Consider the following 16,313-nt stretch of genomic DNA (forward strand, 5'->3'; position numbering starts at 1 on the left):
GGAAAAGATGGGAGAAAGGGGCTGAGAATATATTTGAAGAAGTAGTAACTGAAAATTTCCTTAACTTGGGAAAGCAATATCCAGGTCCAATAAGCACAGAGAGTCCCAAACAGGATCAACCCAAAGAGGACTGCACCAAGACACATTGTAATTAAAATGGCAAAAGTTAAAGATAAGAGAGAATATTAAAAGCAACCAGGTAAAGACAATAAGTTACATACAAAGGAACTCCCATAAGGCTATCAGCGGACTTCTCAGCAGAACCCTGCAGGCAAGAAGGGAGTGGTAGGATATATTGAAAATGATGAAAGGGAAAAGCCTACAGCTAAGAATACTTGGCAAGGCTTTCATTCAGATTTGATGGAGAAATCACAAGTTTTACAGACAGGCAAAAGTTAAAAGAGTTCAGCACCACCAAACCAGCTTTACAAGAAATGTTAAAAGAGACTTCCCTAAGCAAAAAAAAAGAAAAGGCCAAAATTAGAAATATGAAAATTACATGAAGAAAAACTCACTGGTAAAGGCAAATATACAGAAAAGGTAGTAAGTCAACCACCTATATAGCTGGTAGGAAGGTCAAAAGACAAAAGTAGTAAAAGCATCTATACCCACAACAAGTAGTTAAGGAATACACAAAACAACAGGATGTAAAATATGTCGTCAAAAACAGTAAACATGGGTGAGGAAGTAAAAATACAGAATTTTTAAAATGCATTTGAACTTAAAAGATCAAGAACTTAGGGCTTCCCTGGTGGCGCAGTGGTTGAGAGTCCACCTGCCGATGCAGGGGACACGGGTTTGTGCCCCGGTCTGGGAAGATCCCACATGCCGTGGAGCAGCTGGGCCCGTGAGCCATGGTCTCCGAGCCTCGGCGTCCGGAGCCTGTTGCTCCGCAACAGGAGAGGCCACAACAGTGAGAGGCCCACGTACCGCAAAAAACAAACAAACAAACAAAAAAGATCAAGAACTTAAAATAATCACGCATATGTAGAGATTGCTATACATAAACCTCATGGTAACCACAAACCAAAAATCCATATTAGATAACACACAAAAAAAAGAACAGAAATTGAACATAACTCTAAAGATAGTCATCAAGTCACAAAGGAAGAGAGCAAAAGAACAAGAAAGGAATAAAAAAGAGCTACAAAAACAAGCCAAAAACAATTAACAAAAATGGCAATAAGTACATACCTTTCAATAATAACTCTAAGTTTAAATAGATTAGATGTTCCAATAAAAAGACATAGACTGGCTGAATGGATACCAAGACAAGACCCATAAAAGAGACTCCCTTCAGATCTAAAGACACAGCACAGACTGAAAGTGAGGGGTTGGGAAAAGTTATTCCATGCAAATGGAAATCAAAAGAAACGTAGGGTAGCAGTACTTACATAAGACAAAATAGACTATAAAACAAAGACTGTTATAAGAGACAAAGAAGGACATTGTGTAATGATCAAAGGATCAATCCAAGAAGATATAAGAATTATAAATATATAGGCACCCAACATAGGAGTACCTAAATATATAAAGCAAATATTAACAAGCATAAAAGGAGAAATTAAGAGTAACACAACAATAATACAGGACTTTAACATCCCATTAATGGACAGATCATTCAAACAGAAAATCAACAAGGAAACACTGGTCTTAAATGACACATTAGACCAGAAGAACTTTATATATATAATTTATATGATATATATGATATATATATAATTTTATATATATATCACATATATATATTATTCCATCCCAAAGCAGCAGAATACACAACATTTTCATGGGCACACGGAACATTCTCCAGGATAGATCATATGCTAGGACACTGAACAAGTCTCAGTAAATTTAAGGAAATTGAAATCATATCAAGAATCTTGGGACTTCCCTAGTGGTCCAGTGGTTAAGACTCCATGCTTCCAATGCAGGGGGCACAGGTTCAATCCCTGGTCAGGGAACTAAGATCCCACATGCCACACGGCCAAAAAAAAAAAGAAGAATCTTTTCTGACAACCTTATGGCACAAGAAATCACCTACAAGAAAAACACTGTAAAAAACACAAGAAAGTGGAGGCTAAACAGTACACAACTAAACAGCAAATGGATCACTGAAGAAATCAAAGAAAAATTTAAAAATTCCTGGAAGCAAATGAAAACAAAAACATAATGATGCAAAATCTAAAGGATGCAGCAAAAGCAGTTCTAACAGGGAAGTTTATAGCAATACAAGCTTACCTCAGGAAACAAGAAAAATCTCAAATAAAAACCTAACCATAAAAAAAAAAAAAAACCTAACCATATACCTAGAGGAACTAGAAAAGGAGGAACAAACAAAACCCAAAGTTAGTAAAGGGAAAGAAAGCATAAAGATCAGAGAAGAAATAAGTGAAACAGAGACAAAAAAATTAGAAAAAAATCAATGAAACTAAGAGCTTCTTCTTTGAAAAGGTAAACAAAATTGATAAACGTTTAGCCAGACTCATCAAGAAAAAGAGAGAGAAGGCCTGAATCAATAAAATCAGAAATGAAAGAAGTTACAGCCAACACCACAGAAATACAAAGGATCATAAGAGATTACTACAAACAATTATATGCCAATAAAATTGACAACCTAGAAGAAATGGACAAACAGATGGAAAGATATACTGTGTTTTTGGATTGGAAGAATTAATTCTGTTAAAATGGCCATACTCCCTAAGGCAATATACAGATTCAATGCAATCCTTATCAAAATACCAATGACATTTTTCACAAAACTAGAAGAAATAATTCTAAAATTTGTATGGAAGCACAAAGACCCCAAACAGTCAAAACAATCTTGAGAAAGCTGGAAGTATCGTGCTCCCTGATTTCAAACAGTCCTACAAAGCTACAGTAATCAAAACAGTATAGTACTGGCACAAAAACACACACATAGACCAATGGAACAGAATAGAAAGCCCAGAAATGAGCCTACACTAATATGGGCAATTAATCTACGGCAAAGGAGGCAAAGACTACAAAATGAGGAAAAGACAGTATCTTCAATAAGTGAGACTAGGAAAACTGGACCACTACATGCAAAAGAATCAGACTGCACTACCTTCTCACACCATATACAAAAGTAAACTCAAAATGTATTAAAGACCTAAAATGTAAGACACAAACATAAAACTTCTAGAATAAAACATAAGCAGTACAGTCTTTGACATCAGTCTTAAGCAATATATTTTGGATATGTTTCCTCATGCAAGGGAAACAAAAGCAAAAATAAGCAAATGGACTACATCGAACTAAAAAGCTTTACACAGCAAAGGAAACTATCAACAAAATGAAAAGGCAGTCTACTGAATAGGAGAAGATATTTGCAAACAATGTATCTAACAATGGGTTAATATCCAAAATATACAAAGGACCCATACAACCCAACAACAAAAAAATAAAAAACTCAGTTAAAAAAATGGGCAGAGGATCTGAATAGACTTTCTTCCAAAGACGACATAGAGATGACCCACAAGTATATGAAAAGATGCTCAGTATCACTAATCATCAGGGAAATGCAAACCAAAACCACAATGAGATATCAACTCACACCTGTCAAAATGGCTATTATCAAAAAGTCTACAAATAACAAGTGTTGGCAAGGATGTGGAGAAAAGAAAACCCTCGTGTACCATTGGTGGAACTGTAAATTGATGCAGTCACAATGGAAAACACTATGGAGATTCCTCAAAATATTAAAAATATAACTACCATCTGATCCAGCAAATCCACATCTGGGTATATATCCGAAGAAAACCAAAACAGTAATTAGATAAGATATATGCTTACCTATGTTCATTGCAACGTTATTTACAAGAGCCAAGATATGGAAGCAACCTAAGTGTCTACTGATAGATGAAAGGATAAAGAAGATGTCATATATATATATATATATATATATATATAAAATATGCATATACACAATGGAATACCATATAGACATAAAAAAGAAGGAAATCTTGCCATTTACAACAACATGGATGAACCTAGAGAGTATTATGCTAAGTGAAAACAATCAGAAAAGAAATACAAATACTGTATTATTTCACTTGCATGTGGAATCTATAAAACGAAATAAATGAACAAATGTAACAAAACAGAAACAGACTTATAGATAAGGAGAACAAACAGTTCATTGCCAGAGGGGAGGTGGGTGGGGGAGGAAAGAAATAGGTGAGGGAGATTAAGAGGTATAAACTTCCAGTTGCAAAATATATGAGTCACCAGTATGAAATGTACAGTGTGGCAATTATAGTCAATAATTATGTTATCTTTGTATGGAGACATATTGTAACTAGATTTATCAAGATGATCATTTTGTATAGAAATGTATAGAAATATCAAACCACTATGTTGTATAACAGGAACTAACATTGTTGTAGGTCAACTATACCTCAAAAACAAACAAACTCATAGAAAAAGAGATCTGATTTGTGGTTACCAGATGCGGGGGTAGGGGGGAGAAAAATTAGATGAAGGTGGTCAAAAATGTACAAACTTCTAGTTATAAGATGAGTAAGTATACTAGGGATATAATGTACAACATGATAAATATAATTAACACTTCTGTAAGTTATATATGAAAGTTGTTTAAAGAATAAATCCTGAGTTCTTATCACAAGGAAAAGTTTTTTTTCTATATCTTTAATTTTGTTTCTGTACAAGATGATGGATGTTCACTAAGCTTACCGTGATAATCATTTCATGATGCATGTAAGTCAAATCATTATGCTGTACACCTTAAACTTATACAGTGCTGTATGTCAATTGTATCTCAATAAAAACAGAAGAAAAAACAAACAACCAAAAACAACTTTTAAAAAGATGTTAAGTATGTTTAATTGGAATATCAAAAAGAAAATTAAGAGAGAAAGGAACAGGAGAAATATTTGCAGTAATAATAGCTTAGAATTTTCCAAAGTAATAATAGACACCAAACCACAGATCCAGAAAGCTCAGCGAACACCAAGCAAGATAAATACAAAAAAAAAAAAAACTGCACATAAGCTTATCATAATCAAACTACAGAAATCAAAGACATTTTCTTATAAAATCTTGAAAGAAGCCAGTGAGGGGAAAAATCGCCTTATCCAAAGAGGTAAAAGGATAAGAATTACAACCAATTCCTCATCAGAAACTATGAAAGCAAGAAGATAATGTAGTGAAATATTTAAAGTGTTGAGAGAAAAAAAAATCACTCACCTAGGATTGCATATCCAGTGAAAGTATTCTTGAAAAGTAAAAAAAGAAGGAGAGACTTTCCCAGACAAAAACTGAGAAAATTCATAATATTTTTTGCCGATCTACCCTGCAAAAAATATTAAAAAGAGTTCTTTGAGAGAAAGAAATGGTATAGGTCAGAAACTCAGAGCTACATAAAGAAAGGAAGAGCATCAGAGAAGGAATAAATGAAGGTACAGTAAAAATCTTTTATTTTCTTATTCTTAATTTATCTAAAAGATAATTGTAAAAGTAAGAGCAGTAACAATACATAAGGTAATTATAGCCAATAGATATGCAAAATGAATGACAGCAATGTCATAAGAAGGATCAGGAGGGAGGAATTGGTATAGGGTACCTGCACTACACATGAAGCATCATAGCATTATTTAAAGGTGGACTGAGACTAACCAAAAATGTATATTGTGTCTCTGGGGTAACAACTAAAGAATTTTTAGAAAGAAATATAACTGACGTGCCAAGAGAGGAGAGAAAATGCTCAATTATAACCACAGAGGGCTGGAAAAGAGAAGGAAAGAGAGCAGTCAATCTATACTGGAGTAGGAAGACAGAGGGCCTGAGAAAGGAGTTCTCAAAAAAAAAAAAAAAAGAAAGAAAGAAAGAGAAAAAGAAACTGAGAGACCTTCTGTTATGTTTGAATGTGTTGAGATTAGACACTTGTGTTAACTAGTTTGGGACTGAAATACTAACGGGTATGTAAAAAACTAAATCAATGTGAAAATAAGGCAATAACTAACTCCTGATGAAAACAAAAAGTTACACAGGAAAAGAAACATTTTGATACATTCAATCCATAATCTTAATAAAATAAATACTAAATACTAATTTAACCCAAAAAGTGGTACAATGATATTAAGGTTGAGGTAAAATGGGGGATGTAAGATAACAAAATCCTCATCTTTCTTAGAGAGAATACAGTATATACCATTTTTTTTAAGATCAAGAAAAGGCAACATAAGTACGTTATTTAGAATTATGGAGTAACTATCTAAAGACACAACCAAAAAAAGTTGAAAGTGACTTACTCTGTGGAGTAAGGAATAACAGATTGAGTACGGAGCACTATTTATTTATTTGCTTGTTTATTTGTTTTTTAAATTTATTTACTGTTTTAAGCTACTACCTGATGTTTTAAAGTATGTTTTTATTCATTTTGTAAAGTGGAAAAAAAATTTTTAAAAGAAAGAAGATAAATAGTAGAGGAGCCAAAGGATGTTCAGGGAGATCATTGAGTCTGGGATGCGTGCAGCAGAGATTAAGAGAGCTGATTAGAGAAACATTTAGGAGATAAAATCGATGGCAGTTGGCAATGAATTTGAAAACAGACATGAAAGCGATGTAAGTGTTGAGGGCAGCTCATAGGTTTCTGGCTAAATAATAAAAGGTGCTATTTTTAAAGACAGCAGATACTAGAAGAGGAGCAAGTTGAGTCTGAGGACATGTTTTGTTTTGGACATGTGGATTTGTGGTGCCTTTGAGAAATCCAAGGAGAAATATCATCTAGGCAGGGACCCATTTGTATCTGGAATTCAGAGGAGAGGTTTGGGCATGATATATACTTGGGAATCATGGACCTGTAGACGCTGACATAGATGAAACTGTTTAGTGAAGGAAAACACAGGAAGGAGAGAACTGTGTCCAGGATTGAGTGATGAATACTCTGCATTCAGGCGGCCGATAGAAGAGAGTGAGTGTGTAAAAGAGTTAGAAAAGGAGCCGCCAGAGAGGTGCAATGAAACCCCAGAGAGCCTGGTATAGGAGAATAAAGTATGCGAATAGAGGAAGACCTGATCAGCAGTGTGCAAAAAAAGAATACATTTTCCTTCACGTGGTAAGTCCTTTTGAGGTGGTCCTAGAAATCTGGTCATGGAATATCAATATTTTGTGTATTGATAGTTAATCCTTTTGAAACTATACAATTTTAGCAAATTATATTTGGGAGGAAATGTCCACTTTGGTGTACAGCAACAGTTGCGTGGTTTCAAAAATGGCTATTTCAGATGCATTAAACATAAGGAGGAAGAGCATGGGAGGGGAGCTAAGACTTCCTGAGACACTTTGTGTGACACTTCACATGTTTTAACTCATTTAATACTCGACAGCCCCTGTGTGTTGTTATCCCCATTTTTCAAAGGAGCAATCTGACGCGTGTAGAGGGTCAACGATTTACAACATTTTATTCTTTTTCAAAGTCTGCCTAGAAATATCTTGAGAAAAACTTTTAAAGAATGGGTCGTGGGCTTCCCTGGTGGTGCAGTGGTTGAGAGTCCGCCTGCCAATGCAGGGGACACGGGTTCGTGCCCCGGTCCGGGAAGATCCCACATGCCGCGGAGCGGCTGGGCCCGTGAGAATGGCTGCTGAGCCTGCGCGTCCGGAGCCTGTGCTCCGCAACGGGAGAGGCCACAACAGTGAGAGGCCCGCGTACCGCAAAAAAAAAAAGAAAAGAAAAAAAAAAAGAATGGGTCGTTCCCTCATGGCGTAACCCTAAGCAGCAGAACTGAAGTGTCTTGGGGTATTAGTCTTCCTACATATATTCAGAGATTGCTTAATAAAACATGTTAATCTGTTCACACTGAAAAGACTATATTATTGTTTAACTTTACGTACGGTAAATATCCATCTTTACTTTAAATGAAGAAAATCCTAAGTCCATAGGTTATGGGAAGAAAGCATGAAGCATTAGTGAATGTATCCCATCTAATGAGTGCTAAGTTCGGCCAGTTCTTTTTGTGTCTTTAGAATGCAATCTTCCTGTGTTGCTACCATCTCAAGTCTGCTTCTGATTTTCTTTTATCTCCGAACATACTCCTTGCCTGAAATTCTTTTGCTCATCCATTTTGTGTACCACTGACATATTTACCTTTCTAAGAAACTCTTTTAATTGCATCATCTTGCAGTTAAACAAGGACTCCCAGTTTCCCACATATGTGTGACTGAATCCATAGTCTATCAGGCAGGATGTACCACAGTCTCACCAATCCTTCTTCTCAAGCTTATATCCCCATACAAGCCATGCCTCCAACCAAGTCATTCTAGTTCATGACCCTACCTTTCTTGTGCTTGCTTCATTTATATAAGCCTTCGTTTGACACTCTGCCTATACTGATCTCACCCATCTTCAAATCCCATCCTTTTTGTGAATGCTTATTTTTCCCCACAACATTCCAAGCCATGGTCATATCTCCCCTCGATTTTATGCCAGTATCTATAGACCTCTTTTAGCAGAGCTTATAGAATGATTGCAACAGGGTTTGAATTTTTACTTTGTTTTCCTCTCTGTATATTGAATTTACATGATTTGCCTTCTAAGTTAGATTTTAAACTACTTAGAGCAGGCACCATCAAATACAACTAAAAGGCCATCTTTTAAAGCCAAACCACTATGTAGGTATAAAAATACAACTATGGGCGAGACAGACGCAGTCCCAGTTCACATTGCTTAAAGCCCATCCTTTTTTGCACTAATTGTCTTTTGTGTATTAATGGCGATAAAACTGTATTTAATGACTATGCCTACCCATAATTCCTCTAGGATATCACAAAACAGACTTCTATGTCGTACAAAGTGCCCATGGAACATGAAATAAAAAGCTTATCAAGACAAGCCAGTATTCCCAAATTCCCAGCCTAAAGCAAAGAAATTTCCTGTCTTTCACAGTCAAATACCTTACAGCGTTGGTGGTATAGTAGTGAGCATAGCTGCCTTCCACAGTCAAACACCTTTGCTCCTGTCAGTAAAAATATCCAAAAGTAAACCTGTATTGAATCCGGTTTCAGTGGCCCAGGGTGATTTTTATCATAGAGCCATGTTCAAATAAATTCTTTGTGTACTTTGTAAAATAATCTATTTTATGAGACCCAGTGGAGACTAAAAGCCCACTCCATCTGGCATAATATATTTATTTTTCCCAAATGTCAATATGTATACTGTACAAAATTCCACCCACAGTAGACTACAAAGTCACTTAATTTTTCTAGGCCACGTACTTCTCTCTCCTAAAATTAGAGAATTATGCTTGATAATCTTGAAGTTCCCTCCAATTATAAAATTCTACAATTATTCTTACATACACACCACCTAGAGTTAGAATCAGAGTGATGAATGTAAAAAAGGATGGGAAACAAAAAAATTTCTTTAGTTGTGTGAGGGTTAATTTTCCTTGTCAACCTGACTGTTGCCAACAGGGTGCCCAGGTTAAACTTTATTTCTGAGTGTGTCTGTGAGGGTTTTTCTCCATGAGATTAGCATTTGAATCAGCAGAAGTGTATATATTGCCCTCCCCCGTATGGGTAAGCATCGTGCAATCCACTGAGGGACTGAATAGAACAGGAAGCAGAAAAAAGAGGAATTTGTCCCTTTTTCTTCCTGCCTACTTGCTCGAACTGAAACATTCGTCTTCTGCCCTTGCAGTGGTATTTATACCATCAACTCCCCTGGTTCTCAAGCCTTCAGATTTGAACTGGAATTACACCACCAACTTTCCTGTATCCCCAGCTTGCAGATGGCAGATCGCGGGACGTCTCAGCCTCCATAATCACGTGAGCCAATTCCTCATTTTATATATATTTATATATGTATGCATGTATTTCCTACTGGTTCCATGTCTCTGGAGAGCTCTAACTAATACAAGTTGTAAAATGAAAATGAGACGCGGGAAGATGAGGTCAAAGGGGCCAAGAGGGGGATTTAGATGTAGCTCCTATTATCCTTACTAGAGCTGCCCCCAGCCACCTACTGATAGAAATGTTTGGGTACAAATGAAGCAACAAAAACTTAACCTGGGGGTTGTGAGTAAACATTTGGCATTTGACAAATGTCTTTTATGCAAGATAATATATTTGTAAATATCAAAACCAGGCAAAGTCCCTAGTTATTCTTTCAGATCTACTGACAGAAATAGAGGCAATCCTGCACCATAAGAAGGATAAAGAAAGCCTATTCCAGTGTTTCCCAAACTTTATTGTACATGCGACTCACTTGGCTATCTCGTTAAAATGCAGATTCTGATTCAGAAGATTTGAAGTCGGGGCCTGCTGTTCTGTATGGTAAGCAATGATCCTTGACGTGTCAAAACCTAACCAATTTGTGCCATAGGGAATATAAATACCTTTTTTTTTTTTTTTTTTTTTTTTGTGGTACGCGGGCCTCTCACTGTTGTGGCCTCTCCCGTTGCGGAGCACAGGTTCCGGACGCGCAGGCTCAGCGGCCATGGCTCATGGGCCCAGCCTCTCCACGGCACGTGGGATCCTCCTGGACTGGGGCACGAACCCGTGTCTCCTGCATCGGCAGGCAGACTCTCAACCACTGCGCCACCAGGGAAGCCCTATAAATACCTTTTTAATTTATGGCACTGTGGGTGTTATGGAACCAAAACAAAGAACCCACTTACCAGCGACATTTTGCCATAGTCTGGCTTCAGCCACATTTTAGGCTGGTTTCAGTTTTTCCACAAATGCACCCTCCTAGCCTGAGCCTCCATTGTACCTGGGCACTGCCCTTTTAAGTATATCAGATTCTGTTGCAAGCAATATGTCAGGGCTCATGCCTTTCCCCAGAGACGTTAGCAGGCCCAATCCTCTATCAGTTTAGTAATAGGTGAAGTTCATTCTCCTATTGCTTCATCATCCTGCATCCAGACACACCAACAAGTCTGCAGCTATCTCACTAGTTGTCCTTTTCTGGTTTAACAGGTCTTTTCCACCATGATGGTGAGACTCCAAAAAAGCTATCTATCTCCGCTTGTCTTCATATACCAAGTCCAACTCCCCAGACGCGCCAAGTCCCTCTTAGTATATTGTGGCCAATGTTGATCAAGGCACAACAGATGTTCTCACTGTGTATTTGTGGCTTGAGTGAAATTCAGAAGTTGTGCTAGTTGAGCCTATGAAACTCCTAGATGCAGTTCATTTTGAATAAGCCGTAAAACTTCCCATAATTTTTCTTTTTGAAGTTCCAGACATGAAGTACCAATCATATATGATAATCATATCAAGCCAGTATTCAACCTCTGGAGCACCATCCTGATTCCATCAAGATGGGCTTGTAAGGCACTTGATCTCATTCACATCTGGCATTGTCAAAAGAGCAAAGTAGATCCTGACATCCAAGGCAGGCAGCATTGCAGCAAATCATCTCCCATCACACCCAGTTGCCTTAGCAGGCTGTCATCTTGGTTCACAGCAAGGCACAGTATCAGCTACAGATGCCAAATCTGCAATCTCCCCTCCAGTTCAAAGCTAGGATTCTTCTAGAAACTGCAGAAGAATCAATACGATAAGCACAACCAACAAAACATCACCCAAATGGCAATTGCAACCTGCTCTTATTCAAGTGAGTCATCATGAAATGCTGTTGATTAATATCTTTTCTCTAAGTTTCCCAAGTACATTTTTCAGATGAATCTTATAGTAGGGCTTCAATCCAGTTCTCCTTCTCAGGGGAAAACAAATCTGGGGGCTTTGCCTAGCATTGGCTATAACTCAACATCACGTCTGAAACAGCCTAAAGTATTGATTCTCTTGTTCTGAGATGTTCTCTCGGGAAAATGGGATGGTGCCCTTTCCTAGCACCATCACCCAGTTACATACTCCCTTCCCATCTCCCACAGTTTCCACTTGCTTCCATTTATTACCTTGTTTCAGACTTCCAGGCTGAGAGTCTCTGCCTAACCACAGAGCAAGCTTCAGGCCCAGCCTTGCCAGAGTTTCCTCTTCTGTCCCTGCCCAGGAGACAAGACTAGCATTTTGAAAGATTAAGGACGATGAGACTGTTTCCACCACTAGGCAGTGAGACAGCACTGACCGTCAAACCTAGTTTAGGCACATGACATGCCATCCAACTCACTGTTCCCTTAAGAATACACTGAGTCAAATTCAGAAGAATTAAAATAGTGTTCTGAACACTGTTTTCCTCTTCCAGACACACAAGGGCAGCCCCAGAACCAGCACATCTGAACGTGGGAAAACAAAAGAAAAATTATGGGAGATAGGAAGAATACAGAATTGCTGTGATTGCATCAAACCCCACTCCTTTCTTCGCAATCCCCATTCCAGAAACCTGTCCAAAGATGTGTCCCCTCTACTACCCATATAATCAGATGAAACTTGCATTCACCCAAGTGAGTCAGCCATCATCTCCTGCCTTATCATCCCCCAGGCTTATTGATAGGTACTTTAATTGCTCATTGTAGCAAGTAACCAAACTTCTCCTCTGCATGTGGTCAGGGATATTTGTCCATATGTTATTACTCTCTTTAGTCCAGTTTTGTACCTAACCAGCAGCTAAATGCATACCTTGGCCCAGTGAAATCTGGGGGACCAATTAATGGACAACTCGTGCCTCATACCTTAAATGATCTTCTCAGCCATTGTTGAGGTCACTGGGGAAGCACAGACCAAAGTAAATTACATGTCTACTCCAGGCAGGACTCATTGGAAGCCAGCTAGGGCTACTCATATTATCCACTTGCCGGCTAAATGCTGGTTCTTAAACTTGAAGACCCTTATGCAAAGCCATCTTTAGTGATTCTTTTCTTCTTGACATTGTCTACAGTCTTTTACCTCATTAGCAGCTTCAGCAGGAGGCAAAGGAATCTGTCATTTTTTCACCAGCGTTTCATAATTTGAGCATCTTCATGCAGCTCAGTTCAAGTACCTGGGTAACTATTTCCAGTGGCTGGACAAGGACAGTCTCTACATTCCCAGTCCCCTTCTGAGCCACCCACTGGGCTTTTCTGGTTGGCATTACATAGCTCACTTCAATTCATCCTTGGAATTCCTACAGGTTTTTCTATAATTGCATTCTCTGTGAAGCGTTGCCTGACTATGCATTAAGAACGTAGTAAGGTCAAGTTCTTGCTGTACTATAGATACACTGCCCTCAATATTGACCATTGTTCAAACTCACCCTTGCTTCTTCAGCCAAGGTTTTATGACCCACGGATCAAATGGGGTAAACTTCTAGACTGCAAAGCATTCTCAGTTTGGGAACTTCTATCAGTAAACCAGGAAACTCACTTTGCTTTAATAAGGAGAGGAATCTATGATTCAAACCATTTAGCACTAAGAGCTGCCAGTTTGGGGGGTTCCTGTGGTTGGCCCTAAGGGCAGGGTGGAGCTATAACTATGGATACAATATACATCTCCAGGGCCACAGCCTGTGGTATATTCATATATATGTATAATTTCCACTTTTACACTGAGGTCTTCTGAGCTGCTCCTTCCTTATGGGAATGAATGAATCTGACATTGCCCAAGACATAAAGGTATTATGGATCTCAGAATTATTTTAAATCCCTGAGCAGTGGGAGCAGTATCTACTGAAGCCCAGTAAAAGGCCAGTAATTGTTTTTCAAAGGGGTCATATCTCTTCTCAACATCAGGGAACTTTGAATCCAATATTCCAACAGCTGCTCCTTGGGGAGGGAAGGATAGTGTTAAACACTTCTGCAAGAGACTCCAGTCTGTGTGTCCAGTTAGCAAAAGCCTTCACAATAATTTATACATTAGGCCAACCTAAATGGTACTATTTGAAGCTACAACAAGTCTCTCAAAGCCCGTTTTTGTTTTGGATCTCATTCAAGTTCAGATTTTTTTCTTGTCACTCAATATATTAGTGCTTGCAAGATGCCCAGGAATAGTGTATGGTGTCTCCTAAACCCAAAATGCCCCACAAGTTGTATCTCTCTTATTAAAAGGGCGTGGCAAATACATCAGTTTATTCCCTGCTTTGGGTGGCCTGTCTCTCATGGTCCCCAACCCAAGTAATTCCCAAGCATTTAGCTGACTGAACTCAGCTCTTTATCTTAGCCATACATATAAACCATCATCAACTAGTCATATGGACCAGTGTTGCTTTCAAATCTTGGGGGCTTCCTCCTCTGAGAGGGAAACTTTCATACTATCATTAACGCATATGTTAACTTTGCATTTGACTGTGATCCGGTCTAAACCTCACCAGGTTGTCAAAAGACACTGGAAAACTCAACTACCCTTAGGAGAGGATGGTGAATGTTTACCAGTCATTCCCACGAAAAAGGAAAATTTTGCCTGACTTCCTTCTAAGATTGGGACAGTATAGAAAGTATTAGCCAAGACTATCACAGCATCCCAGTCATCTTAGCTTACTGGATTTTCTGAACAGCTGTCCCCATGTGTGACGTGGTAGCAGTGATCAGTGGAACTACTTGATTTAAACACAATAAATAGCATTTCATTTCCATGAATCACCTACTTTTCCCCACAGGCCAGAGAGGAGAGTTGCAGAGCAAGCTGCTGGGAATTAGTATCCTTTTAAATATTTAAATTACATTAAAAAAAATTAAAACTAAAATTTCTTGTTATTTTCTTGGGACTTCGTACTGTTTAGTATTCGGTAGGGAGGAGCGGGCAGGCAATTCTAAAAATTCCTAATTGATATGACCAATTAAAATCAAGCAAAAGATATTGCCCACAATGGCAAAGCACTCCATTCACAATCACATGTATTCCAACTATGCACTCAGGTATTATAGGTAATGCCACTACAAGTTTTTTGCATTTGGGAGGCTTTATTGGGGTTTTTTTGATATTGTTCTTTACCTTCTCACTTTCCAAATAATGGTTTTGCCATAACGCTAGTACTTCACATCATAACATCACCATACCCCTAAAGATTTGCTTTAGGTCGCCTGAGTTTTCCTACCACTCTATGGCAGGTGTTGCAGTACATTGATCACCAGTATGCTATAACTCCATCACCCCAAGGCTATTCAGTTTAGACATAGCATATAGCCTTCAATCCCCCCACCCGTGGGATTCAAGTCAATCATCTTTTCTTTCACCACCTTAACAGATGGAGTAAACTCAGCACCCTCCTCACACATCCTTCTTCTACTCCCCATCAGTACTACTGGATTTAAATTCATCCAAGCTGGAATAAATAAAGTAAAATTTGACAAGACCGTTTAGGCAAGGTGGTCACCTGTACTGAAGGAGTTTTTCTTCCTCCCAACTAGCAATAATGTGCAATCTGGTAACGTGCAAAGTCGACACATTTTTCTTTTGTTTTCAGATACCTACTTTAACTTTATGTGGTCTGATATTATTTTTCCTTAGCCCCATCAGTGATTTAATTTTTATGAAAGCAGTTTGCTGTAACCAGAGGATTGTATTTCTGTCCACGTCTTCCTCACTTTACCTCTCCTTCTCAATGCATTTTGCCAATTCCTCAAAAGTCAAAGTTTTAGCATCCAAATTCCATTGATAACATTTGTCCCTGGTAATTTGTCACAGATCTTTCACAACTTCAAACCTAGGGTGGGTTGACTAACACCCTAGCTTCAAAATGTTGTTAGATTTCCATTCTGGCCAGGAGGGTGTAAGTCTACTTTAGCCTAATTACAACTCTGGACAAGATACAAAAGCACCTGAGAGCTTTGAAAATTAAAAAGTAGCAGGGAGATTGGGAAGAGAAATCAAATAATCAGTGTGGTAGTGAATTTTCTGATTTTTTCCTCTCCTTTATCACCATACTTTGACCCAAGGCTGGCCCACAGCACATCAGGGAAGATAACAGAAACTCAAAGAGAAATCCTCTTTTTCTTGCCAGAGGACCAGAAAAATAGACCTTTACTTATACCACCTATTTCTTTCTCAGACTTTCTATTTTTTCATTTATTTCAAACATGTTTGTAATTGTTTGTTGAAGACTTTGTATGATGGCTGCTTCAAGTTCCTTGTCAGATAATCCCAATATCTGTATCAGCTCGGTGTTGGCATTGGTTAATTGTCTTTTCTCATTCAAGTTAAGATTTTCCTGATTCTTAGGATGATGGGTGATTCTGATAGTATCCTGGACCTTTTGAGTGTTGTCATGAGACTCTTATTTAAATCTTATTTAGCAGACATTATCTGACACCATGCCAGTTGGAGAGAGGGGGAACTTTCCCATTACTCCCAGGTGGGCATTGAAGTCCACATTCCCCATGTTCTCTACTGATACCACTGGGAGTGGAGGGAAGAGGGAGTGTCATTACATCTGGATAAGGGTGAAGACTAGCCTCCTCAGC

The sequence above is a fragment of the Grampus griseus genome (assembly GCF_964374135.1).
Source record: "Grampus griseus genome assembly, chromosome: 11".
Classification (NCBI taxonomy): domain Eukaryota; kingdom Metazoa; phylum Chordata; class Mammalia; order Artiodactyla; family Delphinidae; genus Grampus; species Grampus griseus.